At 48.5% G+C, this 13,283-nt stretch overlaps 1 protein-coding gene across 3 annotated transcripts in view; it reads left to right on the top strand.

Annotated features, from left to right (window-relative positions):
* The first annotated feature begins 10,490 nt into the window (after positions 1 to 10,490).
* BLVRA (biliverdin reductase A) overlaps positions 10,491 to 13,283 on the top strand; it is a 48,926-nt gene continuing 46,133 nt past the window's right edge. Inside the window, exons 1-2 of one of the 3 annotated variants that reach the window (XM_055115877.2) lie at positions 10,509 to 10,767; positions 12,056 to 12,149. The gene's annotated coding sequence lies outside the window, so the exon portion shown is untranslated. Of the gene's footprint in view, positions 10,768 to 12,055; positions 12,150 to 13,283 lie in introns of all 3 variants that reach the window. The other 2 variants (XM_034963985.3, XM_055115876.2) reach the window with 2 other exon arrangements.

Genomic DNA, 13,283 nt, shown 5'->3' with positions numbered 1-13,283 from the left:
GAACCGAAAGCAGGAGAATAGATATTGAGGTTGATTCCTTGTTTTTACGGCAGTGTTGTATTAAACAGCCAACTTCACTGGGTGGACAACTACTACACTACAAACACTTAAAGAAGTGGACAAAGTCGAGTTTTCCAATCCAAATAATAGAAGATGGCTAAGTTTCCATATGTAGTTTAGACAAAAATTAAAATTTAAGTTCGAAAAGACAAAAAAATCAAGGATAAGCATTAAATGTATAGATTCATGAAGTAGTTGATACTTTACCACATCTTGATGTCCTGAAACTGAGAGGCAACTTTGAAACTTGAAGGAGGCATTGGACTGAACTGGAGTGGTGGGTGGGAGGGATGGGCTGATAATGGCCCTAATAGCCAAGGACATTGCCAGGCAGTTGGAAGAGCAGGACTGGATGCGGGGAGATTCACCACATTCTGGCCTGGCAGATGAGCTGGGTTCACAGCTGAGTATTTAAAGCCAAAGGGGGCCGGGTGCAGTGGCTCATGCCTGTAATCCTAGCACTTTGGGAGGCCAAGGCAGGCAGATCACCTGAGGTCAGGAGTTTGAAACCAGCCTGGCCAACATGGTGAAACCACATCTCTACTAAAAATACAAAAATTAGCCTGGTGTGATGGCGGGTGCCTGTAACCCCACCTACTCGGGAGGCTGAGGCAGGAGAATTGCTTGAACCTGGGAGGCAGAGGTTGCAGTGAGCCGAGATCGTGCCACTGCATTCCAGCCTTTGCAACAGGGCAAGACTCCGTCTCAAATAAAATAAAATAATAAAATAAAATAAAATAAAACCAAAGGGAATAGCAGAGTTGGGGGAATGCCAGGAGCATCTGCCCTAACAAAGGCAGTGCTCTCACTAAAGCCAAAAGGGAAGCTGGAGTTAAGGGTTTGGGGTGGAAGACACTGCAGAGAGTCAGCTAATGCTGATTTCTTACTAGACATCACCCTCAGAGCTAGTGTATGAACAGTTAGTGTTTTTAGCTACCCAGAATCCATTTCCCTTGCTCTCAATACTGTTCCAGTTTCTCTGGAGAGAACTCCCTTGCCCCACCCAGTGCACATGATTTGTGTGGAGCATCAGACCTACTCCCTCCAAATAAAATCATGCTTTCCTCTGGGACACTGATTAACCTAGAGGTAGTTATGTAGCCTAATCAGAATGAAGGTGTATTAGTCTGTTCTCTTGCACTGCTATAAAGAAATACCTGAGACTGGATAATTTATAAAGAACAGAGGTTTAATTGGCTCATGGTTCCACAGGCTGTACAGGAAGCATGATGCTGGTGTTATGGGATCTTTGGGGTGTCAACTGCCTGGCCAGAAACCTCTGTGGCCAGTGGCACCTTTGCCCAAGTTCTTGTCCAAGTTCTTGTCCTACATCCGGGAGGAATGATGTATGCAGGTAAGTGAAGGGTAAACAAGATGAAGACGAGCTTTATCAACTGTTATAAGAGCTCAGAGGAGACCAGCAGGGGATAGCTCCTCTCTGTAGGGAGGTCATCCCGTGGAGTGTCCAGCTCTCAGCAGAGAGGGGGCCCTGGAGAGGGTCACTCCTCTCTGCAGCTGGTAGTCCCGACATATCTGCAGGTCCCTGATGCTCTCAACAGAGAGAGTAGCTCCTCTCTGCAGCTGATCGTCCTGTCCCATCAACTCTCTCTGTACTCCCCACCCTCTGCCCTCCTCTGGCTGAGCCCAGGGCTTTTATGGACCTCAGAGGGGAAGACATGCATGCGAATTGGTCCATGGGTGGCCATGGGTGCCAGAAGAGGCACCGAGTCCCCACTCCACTCTGCAAGACTGGCAGCCTAGCCCCCAGGCTTCAGGCCCTCCCTGGCCTGAAGGAGGGGCCTTACAGGGACCTGCCCCCTTCCACCCAGGAAGCTGTCTGCCTCCCGCTGCCATTCATGGCCCTGGGGCTCAGCCCCAACCCCTCTCCTAGATCAGGGCAGGCCCCCGGAGAGGAGAGAGGCCAGGCAGCAGGGCCAGACACCCCTAGCCTGCATGGAAGTTGGGGGGCTCTTCCTGAGCCACTGAGGGTGTAGGGTGCAGAGATGCCCGGATCCTGAGCCTGTGACGGAGGCCTGGCACAGGCCTCCTGAGCCTGTGACAGGCCTGGAGCTGCGCCCCAGGAGCTCTTGCCCCACCAACTCGGAAGGGGTGGAGGTCCCATTTGTCCTGGCTCCTGCCTGCTCCCTAGAGTGGGAGGCCCAGGTCTGCAACTGTGGTTGGAAGGCTGCATCTGCACCCGGGAGGGCAAATCCTACCTGCTCACAGTCCCCACCAAGAGCACAGGGAGGCTTGGATCCACAGCCGAGGTTTGGGTGGCTGCAGCCCCACCCAGGAGGGCATGGCTCCAGCCTGCTCCATAGAGCTGGAGGTCTGGGTCTGCAGCTGCAGTTTGGGCAGCTGCATCGGGACCCAGGGAGCTCCCTCCGCGACTCAGAAGGGGCGGGGCTCCCACCAGCTCTATGGAGTGTGCAGCCTCTGCTGCAGCTGGCGTGATGGCAGCTGACATCTACTTGGCTTCTGGAAAGGCATTATGAAACTTACAATCCTGGCAGAAGGGTTAACAGACTCATCTTACATGACCAGAGCGGGAGCAAGAGAGGTTGGGGGGAGGTGAGGCACACTTTTAAACGACCAAATCTCATTACCAGCACCAAGAGGAAAATCTGCCCCCATGATCTAATCGCCTCCTACCAGGCCCCACCGCCAATACTGGGGATTACAATTCGACATGAGATTTGGGCGGGAACACAGATCCAAACCATATCAGAAGGGGATGCAAGAAAACATTTTACAGGGCTCCAAGAGGGGCTTTAGCAGGCACTCTTTGCCACTGAATTTGAACTTAGGAAGATAAGGCGGGGGGAAATGCCTGCTGTGCACATCTTGCCAGAGAGATTGTGTCCAAGGATTAAGCCAACAAGGAGTAGTTGACAGATATACACAGAGAAACCAGGTTCTGGGACATCACTCCAGACTAGTTGTGTCTGGAGCCAATGCTCCCTTACAATTTCATTATTGCCACAAATCAATTTATTCTCTTTTTGTTTAAGCCATGTTAGATTGAGTTTTCTCCCACTTTAAGTGGAAAAACATCTAATACTACTAGACCGTTTAAGTTCATTGTGTCACTTAATTTCACAACACTTGTGGGTCATAGGTATTATTCTCATTTTATACAAATCAGGAAACTGAAACTTAGAAAAATTTAGTACCTTGCACAATATGCACAGCTCCTTGAATGAACTTTCAAACTCATATCTAGTTCTGAAACCCCCAAAACAACACATTAGTGGCTCTCTTATCCATTTAGTCTGCACATAGATGATCAGCTAACCACAAAAGTCAAAATGAAGAATTACTTAAAAATTCATACACAGGCCGGGCACGGTGGCTCACGCCTGTAATCCTAGCACTTTGGGAGGCCAAGGTGGGTGGACTGCCTGAGCTCAGGAGTTCGAGACCAGCCTGGGCAACACATGAAACCCCATCTCTACTAAAATACAAAAAAAAAAAAAAAAAAATTAGCCAGGTGTGGCGGCGTGCGCCTGTAGTCCCAGCTACTCGGGAGGCTGAGGCAAGAGAATTGCTTGAACCTGGGAGGCGGAGGTTGCAGTGAGCCGAGATCATGCCATTGCACTCCAGCCTGGGTGACAGAGTGAGAATCTGTCTTAAAAAAAAAAAAAAAAATTATACACACGCCGAGCACGGTGGCTCATGCCTGTAATCACTGCACCCTAGGAGGCTGAGGCAAGAAGATCGCTTGAGCCCAGGAGTTCAAGACCAACCTAGGCAACATAGTGAGACCCTGTCTCTATTTTTTCTATTAAAATAAAATTTAAAAAATGACACATGCATACCTCACATAATTTAAACTAAAACACATAAATACATATTTGATTGTCAATCTTTTCCATAGATTCAAAGCATTTATTTGAATATATAACCGATGATTAGAAGTTGGTGTGGGTGTGTGTGTGTGCTTGTGTGTGTGTGTGTGTGTGACAGGTTCTCACTCTGTCACCCAGGCTGGAGTGGAGTGGCATGATCACAGCTCACTACAGCCTCAACCTCCCAGGCTCAAGCTATCCTCCCACCTCAGCCTCCCAAATAGCTGGGACTACAGATATGCACTACTACACCTGGCTAATTTTTGTATGTTTTATAGAGATGAGGTCTTGCTATGTTGCCCAAGCTGGTCTTGAACTCCTGGACTCAAGCGATCCATCTGCCTTGGCCTCCCAAAGTGCTGGGATTACAGGCATGAGCCATGGCACCTGGCCTAGAGTTTCATATCATCGTTTCTGCATGACCCACACTAGGCATCATCAAAGATTTCTAATATTTATTTAAAGGAGAACTTTAAAATACTTTCAGAGTATTTTGAGTGCAGAACCCTACATTTTTTTCCTTCTGGCATTTTACAGTTGCTTTCCCACTTCTAATCCAACAGCAATTTTTTAAATGATCCTCTTCTATCAAGTCTTTCCAAAGCATTCAACTTAATTTTCTTAGGAATAACTTCTTTTTAAATTAATTAATGAGTTTATATATTTACTTAAATTATATAATTACAATAAAAAATATAACTGGCATTGGCATACATAGGCTGCATTAGTTTGTAGGGCCACCCAACAAAGTTCCATAAACTAGGTGGCTTAGAGCAACACAAATGTATTGTCTCAGCTCTGGAGGCCGGAAGTCTGAAAATCAAGGTGTCAGCAGGGTTGCGCTTCATCTGCAACCTGGAGGGGAAGGCTCTTTCACTGCTTCTTCTCGTCTTTAAGTCGTTTGCTGACAGTCTTTGGCACTCCTTGGCTTGCAGATGCATCAGTCCATTTCTCTGTCTTCATGTGGCCATTTTCTCTGTGTGGGTGTCTGTGATGGTTAATATTGTCAACTTGATTAGATTGAAAGATGCAAAGTATCGTTCCTGGGTATGTCTGTCAGGGTGTTACCAAAGGAGATTAACATTTGAGTCAGTGGACTGGGAAAGGGAGACCCTCCTTCAATCTGGGTGGGCACAATCTAATCACCTGCCAGTGGAGCCAGAATGAAAGCAGGCAGAGGAACATGGAAAGACTAGACTGGCTTAGCCTCCCAGACTACATCTTTCTCCTGTGCTGGATGCTTCCTGCCCTAGAACATTGGACTCCAAGTTCTTCAGCTTTGGGACTCTGACTGCCTTCCTTGCTCCTCAGCTTGCAGATAGCCTACATTGTGGGACCTTGTAATCATGTAAGTCAATATTCCTTAATAAACTCCTATATCCTATTAGGTCTAGTTCCTCTAGAGAACCCTGACTAATACAGTGTCTGTGCATCCAACTTTCCTCTTCTCGTAAGGACACCAGTCATACTAGATAGGACTCCCCTAATAACCTCATTTTAACTTGATTACCTCTGTAACGACCCTATCTCCACAAAGTCGCATTCTGAGGAACTAAAGGTTAGGACTTCAATGTATCTTTTTTGGGGGGACACAATTCCACTCAGGGTAGTCCATTCACTACCCTGACTCTTGGTGAGTCTATCACCCAGGTGGAGGGAAAAAATGTGGGTGTGCCATCCTAAAGCTGTGGGTAATTCGCATGAGTTAGCACATTTTGCAGAAGAAAAATAAAATACTGGTCAACAAAAGGAGTCAATTAAAAAAACCCACTGCAGATTACAGAGGAAGCCAATAGGGGTGGAGAGGTAAATGATGAAACAGATAGTTGAATCATTTTTCTGGTAAACATTTTAAATAGCATTTTAGATCACTGCTTCCTTTTTCAAAAACAAGGAAGATTTTCCTGGGCAGTCTTTTCTGAGGAAGGAGGAGTTCCTCCAAATCTTTTTTTTTTTTTTTTTTTTTTGAGACAAAGTTTCACTCTTTTTGCCCAGGCTGGAGTGCAATGGTGCGACCTAAGCTCACTGCAACCTCCACCTCCCAGTTTCAAGCAATTCTCCTGCCTCAGCCTCCCAAGTCCTGGGATTACAGGCATGTGCCACCATGTTTTCAAACCTCCCTCACCTGTACTTACAAATAAGTTCACATTTAGATTTATTCTCCTTTTTTTTTTCTGGATAATTATTTCTACCTGTACTTGCAGAACCTTACTCAGTGGCCCCCTCCCCTGGTGGTATCTCAGAGGATTTCATAAATAGGCTAATGCACGCTGAATACTGCACTGTCCTGCTTCTGCCTGAGATCCTTTCAAAACTGCAACATCTTGGTTGGGTGTGGTGGCTCACCCCTGTAACCTCAGCACTTTGGGAGGTCAAGGCAGAGGACCTCTTGAGTGCACGAGTTTCAGACTAGCGCAGGGAGTATAGCAAGGCCTTGTCTCTACAAAAAAATTTAAAAATTAGCTGGGTGTGGTGGCACGCACCTATAATCCTAGCTACTCAGGAGGTTCCACGGGAGGCAGAGGCTGCAGTGAGCTGAGATGAGCCACTGCACTCCAGCCTGGGTGACAGGGTGAGACACCGTCTCAGAAAAAAAAAAAAAAAAAAAAAAAAGTTGAAGGGAGCTGGCTTGCCCCTTGCACCATGTAGGATGCATGAGAAGGCACCATCTTTGAAACAGACTGAGCCCTCACCAGACACTGAATCTCCTAGCACCTTGGTCTTAGACTTCCCGGCCCCTAGAACTAAGAGCCATAAATTTCTGCTGTTTATAAATTACCCAGTCCAAGGTATTTGTTATAGTAGCCTGAATGGACTATGACAATACATGATGTTATTTTTTGGACTGTAGTGTTCATCAGCTCTTTGGAGATGACCATGCCAGACCTCTCTCCAGCAGTTCTCCCTGTGGGTACATGTACTGTGACTTCTTCCTCACCTCTACATATCTGGCATTCACCGCCAGCTTCCTGCCCTTCCAGGCAGCCTTACTGGACCGGATCCAAGGGCACTGTCTCCTGCATGGCCCATATCTGATCCATGGGAAACACAAATGCATCTTGGGACCCCTCGGCATGTGTGGGCTGACAGCCGACCACTGCATGCCTTTTTCAGGTGGGAGGTAAGTGACCAGAGAGTCTCCATGTGCACCAACATACCTAACAAGCTCCCCAAATGGCTGGAAGCCTGTAGGCATGAAGTGAAGGAAATGGGCTGCGGAAGCTTCCCTCAGTGGGGAGGAAGTAAACTCACAGCACAGCAAAAGCTCTGTCAGAGATTTCTTTTTTCTTTTTTTTTTTTTTTTTTGAGACGGAGTCTCACTCTGTTGCCCAGGCTGGAGCTCACTGCAAGCTCCGCCTCCCGGGTTCACGCCATTCTCCTGCCTCAGCCTCCCGAGTAGCTGGGACTACAGGCGCCCCCCACTACGCCTGACTAATTTTTTGTATTTTTAGTAGAGACGGGGTTTCTCCGTGTTAGCCAGGATGGTCTCGATCTCCTGATCTCGTGATCTGCCCGCCTCGGCCTCCCAAAGTGCTGGGATTACAAGTGTGAGCCACTGCGCCCAGCCTTTTCTTTTTCTTTGATACGGAGTCTCACTCGTCGCCCAGGCTGCAGTGCAATGGCATGATCTTGGCTCACTGCAACCTCTGCCTCCCAGGTTCAAGCAATTCTCCTGCCTCAACCTCCCGAGTAGCTGGGATTACGGGCACGTACCACCATGCCTGGCTAAATTTTTTTTTTTTTTTTTTTTGTATTTTTAGTAGAGACGGGGTTTCACCACATTGGCCAGGCTGGTCCTGAACTCCTGACCTCAGGTGATCTGCCCACCTCGGCCTCCCAAAGTGCTGGGATTACAGGCATTAAGCCACCGCACCCGGCCTCTGTCAGAGATTTCTTCACCAAACCCTCCTTCCACTCTCCAATTCCTTCTTTTTATTTATTTATTTTATTTTATTTTTTACTTTTATTATTTTTTTAATTTTTTTTTTTTTAGATGGAGTCTCACTTTGTTGCCCAGGCTGTAGTGCAGTAGTGCTATCTTGGCTCACTGCAACCTCTGTCTCCCGGGTTCAAGTGATTCTCATGCCTCAGCCTCCCTCCCAGAGTAGCTGGGAGTATAGGCATATGCCACCATACCTGGCTAATTTTTGTATTTTTAGTAGAGACGGGGTCTTGCCATGTTGCCCAGGCTGCGACCTGCCTGCCTGGGCCTCCCAAAGTGTTGCGATTACAGGTGGCTCCCGCCTGATTCTTTCTTACATCTTTGGAGATCTGTTCCTAGAATTTCACATTAGTATATCTTGTTGTCCTAATCAAAATCTCCTTGTTACACATAGGAGAAAAAGAGCTAAGAGAATGACACAGAAATGGAGCTGGAGCCTTAATACACCTCCTAACTGTTAATCTGTTTGGGTGGAGTTTCTGTCACTTGTGGCCTACAGCAGTCTTACTGTCCCCCCAACCTCCCACAAAGTTCTTCAGGTTGAAGAGAGTCACTACTTTGTAGAATGGGAAGCTCTTACTCAAAAAAGTAGAAACTGAATACAAAACTAGACTTTAGAAGGATAAGATAAATAAATCAATGCATTCATAACACATCATTACAAGAAAGTGAGGGGGTTAGAGGTCTCATCTTTAAATTCTGCTCTCAAGGACATGGAGGGCCCCTCTCACAGGCTTTCCCAAAGCTCCTCTGGGTATACTGGTCTGACTCAGCAAGTGAACATCTGTGGTTTTGCCTAGCCAGCATCCCTTCTCCTAGCAGCAGCACTCAGCATGTCCTTTTGGGGAATCACTCTTTCCTCTTGTGGTTTATTTAAAGTGACTGCACAATCAGACCCCAGAGTTTGGCTTATGTCCTAGGCCTTGCCAGTGAAAATATGGTACCTCATCAGTGGCAGTTATTTTTCCGAGAAAGGACATATTATGGCCCAAGGGGCAGCAGCACGGAGGGGTGGATGGAAGAGACAGATAACAAACAATAAGCTAAATAAACAAATTCAGTCAGGAGCTAAAGAAATAAGTCATTCAGGAGTGGGGCAGGTGGCAATTTCGAATGGAGTGGTTAGGGTAGTTCTCAATGAGGCAGCATTTGAGAAAATATCAGGAAGAGTGAGAAGTAGTCGAGCATTCCAAACAGACAGGAGCCTGTGCAAAGACCCTGCAGCAGAGCCCTGTCTGCCTTGCATAAGAAATAGCAGGGAGGCCAGAGTGACTGGAGCAGAGTGAGCCAGTGGGGAGGCAGTAGCAGATGAGGTTGCAGGGGTAACAGAGGAGCAGATCAGGCAGGGCTTTGGCTTTTACTCTGAGTTTGGGAAACCACTGGGAAGGTTTTGGGCAGAGGAGGAATTTGATCTGGCTTTCTTTTTTTAAAGTCACTCTGGCTGCTTTATGGGGACAGGCTGCAGGGATACCAGGGAAGAGACCACTGTCATGACCCAGGTAGCAGATGATGGAGGCAGAGGTAAGAAGTGGTCAGGCTCTGGGTATGCTAGGGAGATCCAACCAACAGAATTTTTGGGCCCTGGAGGTGGGATGTGAGAGAAAGGTTTCTGAAACAGCAAGGTTTCTGGCCTTGACAACTGGAAGATGGAGTTGCCATCGAGATGGTGATGCTATGGGGAAGAGATCAGGGGCACAGATTTGGATGTGTTGAGATTGAAATGTATTTTAGAGATCCAAGAGGAGGTATTAAGGAGGCAGCTGGATAGAGGAGTATGGAGTTCAGGAGGCAGGTCCCGCCTGGAAATAAAAATTCAAAGCCAAGCCTTCTCTCTCTGCACTCAACAAAACCTCACTTAAACAGGCTTGTCAGGTCATGGAATACAGTACTAGAACTCTTTGTTGGGGAAAATGCCAGTCAACCTTACCCGTCAGAACGCTGCCTTTAAGATCAAAGAGATCTCTTTCCTTCAGCCTAATCCACCCCTCTCCCTGTTTTCTCCCCTAGCCCCACTAGGCTAGAAGCTCCCTGGCTTCTCCCACATCAGGATCCCCAACAAACCCATTCCCAGGTGGATAAGAGCCCAGGCAGTTCCCTAGACCACGTTCACTACTTCCTAGCTACCCAAGAGCAGGACATCGCAGACACCGGCCTCCTGGAATATTCCCTCCGCTCCTCACATTTACAGGAAGGACTCAAGTAAGCCTCGGCGCCAGTTCAGTCGGCCCGGGGCCACTAATACCAATGGGATCCAGTGGGTTCCACGTGGTGAGTGGGGGGCGGATAAGAGAGATGCGACGCCCCCCGGGCCCGCCCCCCCCACGCCGGGGCCAGGCACACCGTGAGGGGGCCAGGCACACCGTGAGGGGGCCAGGCACACCGTGAGGGGGCCAGGCACACCGTGAGGGGGCCAGGCACACCGTGAGGGGGCCAGGCACACCGTGAGGGGGCCAGGCACACCGTGAGGGGGCCAGGCACACCGTGAGGGGGCCAGGCACACCGTGAGGGGGCCAGGCACACCGTGAGGGGGCCAGGCACACCGTGAGGGGGCCAGGCACACCGTGAGGGGGCCCAGCCACTTCCACACGCCCTCCGGTCGGCCGGCACCTACCACCCACCCCTCGCCACCAAGCTGGGTGCAGAGAACAGGGCAGGCGCACGGACGGTTCTTACGGCCCCAGGCGCCAGACCCAGGGCACAGAGGCCGGGATCTCACGCGCGACCGCACGAGGCCGGGACCCTCCCTCCCCTTCCGTCCACTCCCTTCCCCACCGCCTCCGGTCCCCTCCCGGTCTCCGCCACCCCGCTTCGGGGCCCCCGCCCCCCAGCCGGGCAGCCAATCGGAGCTGGGATCCCGCCCCGGTCCGCAAAGCCGGTGGCGCCCGGAGGCTGCACGGAGAGCGGTGCCCGCGTCAGGTGAGGCGCGCGCGGGGAACGGGGGTCGCGCGCAGGGGAGCGGGGGTCGCGCGCGGCTTCCATAGAATGCTAGGGCCTGAGCTCGAAGCCCCAGGCCCGCAGGAGGCCCGGGCCCGCGGCCGCCAGAGCCGGGACGCAGCCTGGGCGCCGCCTGCCCCGCCCCGCCCCGCCCGGGCCCGGAGTGAGGACGCGGTCGGAGGCCCAGCAGCGCGGGTCCCGGCAAGGGGCTTTCTCAACTACACAAAAGACAGTCTAAAAAATTAAGTCTCCATTTCGGTTAAGACTGCCCATAGTTTCGGTTTTTATGTAGACCCAAGAGGGCAGGCTCGGCGTCCGCGTGCCGCGTAGTCCGGCGGCTCCAGGAGCGCGAGCGGCTGGGCCCGGGCATAGCCACCGCAGGGCCGCTAGCTCGGCCGGGACCCGCCTGGGATGCCCTGGGGTCTGCTCCGCTGGGGCGAATCCTGAGGCGCCGCGCGAGGCACTTGGCCTCTCCTAGCCCCGCTTTCGTTTTTGGAAACTGGAAACTATCACTTATTTCGTAGACGGTGTGAGGGTTACATGACAGTGTTCTGTAAAGTGCACTCTACATATGAAGTGCTCAGAAATATGGCTAATAGGGTATTTATAAACTACTTAAATTATAAAAAGAATGAGACATCAGACTTACAGTTTTGGATACTAATTTTTTTCACTTAACGTTCATTATGTGATAGGAGTTTTCCATCCTATTATACCGCTGTGCGATCTGATCTTGGGCACGTTAACCAACCTCTTGTTGCCTCGATTTTCTCACCTGTAAAAGTGGGGGTAATCATAATGCTTACTTAGTAGGATAGCCCTGAAGAATAAGTGACTTAGCGAACATAAATAGCTTACAATAGGGTTTTCAGCATGGGAAGGATTCAGTAAATGTTAGCTGTCATCATCACCACCTACAAAGGAAGCAATACTGTGCTGAAAGTTTTTCCATCATTAATGTAATTTCTATAGTACGATTCCCAAGAAGATATTAAAATTATGGAAATAAAGGTATTGGTATATTGCTAATTATTTCCTAAAAGATTGTATTGATAAATATGCTCATCCTTCCCTTAACGGGATGCATTCCAGAAAAACAAGTCAAATGTTAGACAAAGTATCAGAAGGGAGATTCTGTAGCCAGAGAGCTAAAAATTACAATAGGGTCTCTAATTATACTTCAACTTTTTTAGGAATAATTCTCAGTGTGTTTTCCCACATTTCATATGTAATTTTTTTTTTTTTTTTTTTTTTTTTTTTTTTGAGACAGAGTCTCGCCCTGTCGCCAGGCTGGAGTACAGTGGCGCGATCTCGGCTCACTGCAACTTCCACCTGCTGGGTTCAAGCAATTCTTCTGACCTCAGGTGATCCACCCGCCTCGGCCTCCCAAAGTGCTGGGATTATAACAGGCGTGGCATGAGTCACCGCGCCTGGCCGATCTTTATTTTTTTATTCTTTGTACCCCCTGCCTATCCAGTTAGCATCTGATTAAAGTCAAAGATTTGCCACTTTGGGCCACATCTATTAATTTTCATCTTTGTTATAATTGTATTTAGTTTTTGATCTACACTGCTTATTACTCCCAGTCATTTTTTATAGAACTGAAAATCTGGTAAAATACTCAAAATTGCACTGACTTCTATGTAGAGGCGACACTCCATCAGAACCGTGGGCTGACAGGGAATCCCACTGTGCAGGAGCTGCGCGCATTTTCATTTCTGATTCTCTTTGGCGTATCCAGGACTCTGATGACATGATCATATATTTATCAGTAGTAACAGGTTGGGCCATTTGTTTTTTGTGGTAAATCATATATTTAAGATTTTAGAAATAAGTTGATAGCCATGTATTTTGGACTTTGAAAAAGACATTGCATTACTCAGCTTCAAATTAAGCTTTAATCAAATAGTGAAACTTTCCATTAATGGACAGTGTATACCTTTTTGTGTATTTAAAAAAAAAAACACTGAATATAGTGCCTTTGTGACAGGGGAGCTTAGTTCCTGACAATGTTCTCTTGAGTCTTTTTTTTTTTTTTTTGAGATGGAGTCTCACTATGTCGCCCAGGCTGGAGTGCAGTGGCGCCATCTTGGCTCACTGCAACCTCCGCCCCCTGGGTTCAAGTGATTCTCATTCCTCAGCTTCCTAAGTAGCTGGGATTACAGGCACACACCACCATGACCAGCTAATTTTTATATTTTTAGTAGAGACAGGGTTTTGCCATGTTGGCTAGGTTGGTCTCGAACTCCTGACCTCAAGTAATCCACCCACCATGGCCTCCCCAAAGTGCTGGGATTACAGGCGTGAGCCACTTCACCCGGCCTTTCTTCCGTCTTTGAGCTGTGAGGAAATAGCTACATTACATGAGCTGCTAGATCTGCCTTATGGTCAGAAATGAAGGTTGAACTCTCAGGAACAGTGACATATATACACACTGATATTTCCAAAGTACAATGCCCCAAATTGATCCACAAAGGAATTAAGGTCATTTGCAACAA

This window comes from Pan paniscus, chromosome 6 (genome assembly GCF_029289425.2).
Source record: "Pan paniscus chromosome 6, NHGRI_mPanPan1-v2.0_pri, whole genome shotgun sequence".
Lineage (NCBI taxonomy): Eukaryota > Metazoa > Chordata > Mammalia > Primates > Hominidae > Pan > Pan paniscus.
The sequence above is the reverse complement of the archived record's forward strand: the minus strand, read 5'-3'. Positions and strand labels throughout refer to the sequence as shown.